At 36.1% G+C, this 4,707-nt stretch overlaps 1 non-coding gene across 1 annotated transcript; it reads left to right on the forward strand.

Moving 5' to 3' along the window:
* The first annotated feature begins 2,579 nt into the window (after positions 1 to 2,579).
* Positions 2,580 to 2,683, forward strand: LOC111540988. Its single transcript, XR_002731124.1, has one exon. It is a non-coding gene; the product is annotated as a U6 spliceosomal RNA (small nuclear RNA).
* The last annotated feature ends 2,024 nt before the right edge of the window (positions 2,684 to 4,707 follow it).

Genomic DNA, 4,707 nt, shown 5'->3' on the forward strand with positions numbered 1-4,707 from the left:
ACCTGTTGAGAAACGCTCCTGCACATTGCCCCAGGGACAGACTAGCCTACCTTGATTCCACCGTAAGTCTTGAAGTGATCTTCCAACCTAGCTCCATCTTCTTTCAGCTATACTCCAGGAGCAGTCCTGCCCACTCAGTGACCCTCTGGGAGACATGCCCATCTGTACCTCCAGAGTCAGGCCTGCTGAATTTGGTCTGACAGTATATGTTGAAGCAGCCTTATTTTTCAGCTTCAGTCATATTTTGCCTCAGTCCAGGGAGAGTTCTGCCTTCCAAGGAACCTGGCAAGAGGCATGCCCATTCATGTCGCTGGAAGTAGACCTGTCGACTCTAGTCTCAGTTGTGGACCCTGATGCAGCCCTGTGACTCAATTCCAACCCCTCTCAGTCTGGAGCCAGTCCTGCCTGCCCAGAGATCTACCCAGTCACCCAGTAGGAGACCTTCCAGTGACTTGGAGGAAACCACATTTATCCACAGTAACAGGTCTTTCAGCTGTGGACTCCACTGCAGAACAGGCTAAAGTGCTATCTGATCATGATCCTAAAGGCAATACCATCACATGAGGACCCACCAGGAGAAAGATTTTACCTGTTGAAATCAGTTCTATAAAGACTGAAAGAGATATTTGTTCCTTCAAATGTACAGACACCAACACAAGGCTACATGTACACTCCAGAATCAGGCAAGCATGGAACCAGCAAAGCAAACTAATAGACCTTGCACAACCAACCCCAAGGAAATGGTTAACTATTAGTTGGATGAAAAATAATTCAAAGTAGTCATGTTAAGGAAGCTAACTGAGATGCAAGAGAACACAGATAGAAAACAAAATCAGGGAAACAAAGCATTAATAAAATGAGTAGTTTAATAAAGAAATAAAAAGTATGAAAACAACCAAACAGAAATCTTGAAGCAGAATGATAAAATGACAGAATAAAAAATACAATACAGATCTTTAGTAGCACAGTCAATCATGCAGAAGAAAGAACCAGTGAACTCAAGGCAGGACATTTGAAATTAGCCAATTAGAGAAACAAAAAGAAAAAAATAAAGTCAAGAAGGCATAAGAGTCCTATGAGACACCTTTAAGTGAATAAATTATGAGTTTTGGGAATTCGAGAAGGAGAGAGAGAGAGAGAGAGAGAAAGGGGCAGAAATCTTATTTAAAGCTACAAACTTCCCAAATTTTGGAAGAGATATGGATATTCAGATACATAAAGCTTAAAGAACCCAAGCCAAGCAAGATCAACCTAAAGAATAATACCCCAAGGCACAGTATAATTAAATTGTCAAAAGTGAAAGCCAGAAAAAGTTTGAAAGCATCAAGAGAAGAGATCATCATACACAATGGAACCCCCATAAATCTATCAGTGAACTTCTTAGCAGAAATTTTACAGGCCAGAAGGGAGTGGGTTGATATATTCAAAGTGCCAAAAGACTCAAACTAACTGCTAAGAATAATATATCTGGCAAAACTGTCATTTAGAAATAAAGGTGAGATAAAGATATTTCCAGATAAACAAGAGCTAAGGGATTTCATCACTACTAGATTTGACTTACAAAAATAATAGTCATTTTTCAAGTTGAAATGAAAGTTTGCTAAGTAACAACATGAAACACATGAAAGTGCAGAATTTACTGGTAAAGGTAAATATATAGTTAAAATCAGAATATTCTGATGCTGTAATGATGATATGTAAGTCACTTTTAACTCTAGAATAAAAGTTAAAAGGTCAAAGTTTTAAAACTATAGTTCCAATAATTTTTAATAGATACACAATATAAAAAGACGCAAAGTGGGACATCAATAGCGTAAAATGTGTGAAGGAGAAGAAAAACTGAAGAGCTTTAAATGCAGTTGAATTCAAGGTGTTATCAGTTTTAAATAGAATGTTATAAGATGTTTTATGTAAGGTCTATGCTAATTACAAAGAAAAAGAAACTCTGGTGGATACACAAAAGACAGAGAGAAAGAAATGAAAGCATACCACCACAAAATGTCAACAAATCACAAGGGAAGATAGCAAGAGTGAAAGAAAGAAACAAAGACATTCATTACAAAACAGTGAGAAAACAATTACAAATGACAATAATAAATTATTTACCATCAATAATTACATTAAATGCAAATAAATTAAATTATTTAATCAGAAGACACAGAGTGACTACATGGATTAAAAAGCAAGCGCCAACAACATACTGCCTACAACCAACTCATGTTAGTCTTAAGGACACAAATAGGATGATAGCAAAGGGATAGAAAAAAATATTTCATACAAATAAAAACCAAGAGAGCAGGGGTATCTATTCTTATATAACACAAAATAGACTTTAAATCAAAAACTGTCATAAGAGACAAAGTCATTATATAGTCATGGAGGCATCAGTTTACTAAAAGGATACAGTGGTAAACATATATACACCCAACAGGAAAACACTTAAGTATATCAAGAAAATATTAACATAACTAAAGGAAGAAATAGACAATAGTTAAAATAGAATAATAGTAGCAGATGTCAACATCCCACTTTCAACAATGAATGTATCATACAGACAGAAAATCCATAAGGAAATGGCAGTGGTCACTTTGGCAGCATATACACTAAAATTGGAATGATACAGAGATTAGCATGGACCCTGCACAAAGATGACATGCAAACTGGTGAAGCATTTCATATTTTTTTTATTATCAGAGCAATGCAAATCAAAACTACAGGGAAATATTATCTCACCCCAGTTAAAATGGATTATATGCAAAAGATGGGCAACAACAAATGCTGTCAAGAATGTAGAGAAAAGGGAACCACTGTACACTATTGGTGGGAAAGTAAATTACCACAACCACTATGAAGAATATTTCACAGGTTCATTAAAAACCTAAAAATAGAGATACTGTACTATCCAGTCATCCCACTGCTGGGTATATACCCCCAAAAAGGAAATCAAGATATCAAAGAGATATCTGCACTCCCAAGTTTATTGTAGCTCTGTTCACAGTAGCCAAGAATTGGAAGCGACCGAAGTGTCCATCAACAGATGAATGGATAAGGAAAATGTGGTACTTATACACAATGGAGTACTATTCAGCCATAAAAAGAATGAGATTCACTCATTTGCAACAGCATAGATGTAACTAGAGGTTATTATGTTAAATGAAACAAGCCAGGGACAGAAAAACATATTCTGTATGTTCTCACTTGTTTGTGAGATCTGAAAATCAAAACAATTGAATCCATGAAGATAGATAGTAGAAGGATGATTACCAGAGGCTGAGAAGGGTAGTTGCGGGGTGGTGTATATGTGGGAGGAGGGGATGGTTAATGGGTATGAAAGTTAAAATTAGTAAATAAGGCCTAGTTTCATATAGCACAATAGGGTGACTATAGTCAATAATAATTTAATTGTATATTATCAAATAACTAAAAGATGCCAGGTACAGTGTCTCATGCCTATAATCCCAGCACTTTGGGAGGCTGAGGCTGGCAGATCACTTGAGGTCAGGAGTTTGAGACCAGCCTGGCCAACATGGCAAAATCCCGTCTCTATTAAAAGTACAAAAATTAGCTGGGGATGGTGGCACACGCCTGCAGTCCCAGCTACTCGGGAGGCTGAGGCAGGCGGATCACTTGAACCCAGGAGATGGAGGTTGCAGTGAGCTGAGATCGCACCACTGCACTCCAGCCTAGGCAACAGAGCGAGACTCTGTCTCAAAAAATTAATTAATTAAATAACTCAAAGAGTATAATTGGATTGTTTGTAACACAAAGAATGCTTGAGGGGATGGATACCCCATCTTCCATGATATTATTATTATGCAATTCTTTAAGTGCCTATATAAAAACATTTCATTTATCCTTTAAATATATGTACCTACTATGTACTCATAAAAATTAAAAAACCCAAATTATGATGAAAATAAAAATAAAATATAAGGAAACAGCAGACTTGAATAACAATACAGGCTAAATGGGCCTAACAGACACACACAGAACATTCCATCTAATAGCGGCGGAGTACACATTCTTTTCAAGCACACATGAAAAAACTGTCCAGGATAGAGATCATCTGTTGGGACACAAAACAAATCTAAAAATATAAGATTAAAATCATGTCAAGTATTTTTTCTATCCACAATGGTATGAAACTAGAAATAACAAAGAATCTTAGAACATTGACCCATATGTGGAAATTATGTAATGCACTCTTGAACAACCAGTGGGTCAAAGAAGAAATCAAAAGGGAAACAAAAATTATCTTGAGACAAATTAAGAGGGAACCACAACATATCAAAACTTATGAGAAAGGTGCAAAAATAAACAAAATACTAGCAAGCTGTCTTCAACAGCACATTAAAAAGATCAAATGCTATAATCAAGTGGCATTCATTGCTAGGGTGTAAGGATGTTTCAATATATGCAAATTGATCAATGTGACAGTACATAAACAGAACAAATTTTAAAAATCATATAATTATCTCAATAGATGCAGAATAAGTATTTGACAAAATTCAACATCTTTTTTTTTATGATAAAAACCCTCAACAAATAGGTGTAGAAAGACTGTACTTCACATAAGAAAAGTCATATATGACAAGCCCTCAGCTAACATCGTGGTCAATGGTGAAAACTGAAAAGCTTTTCCTCTAAGATCAGGAACAAGACAAGGATGCCCAATCTCAGAACTTCTCTTCAACATAGTATTGGAAG

This window comes from Piliocolobus tephrosceles, chromosome 13 (genome assembly GCF_002776525.5).
Source record: "Piliocolobus tephrosceles isolate RC106 chromosome 13, ASM277652v3, whole genome shotgun sequence".
Lineage (NCBI taxonomy): Eukaryota > Metazoa > Chordata > Mammalia > Primates > Cercopithecidae > Piliocolobus > Piliocolobus tephrosceles.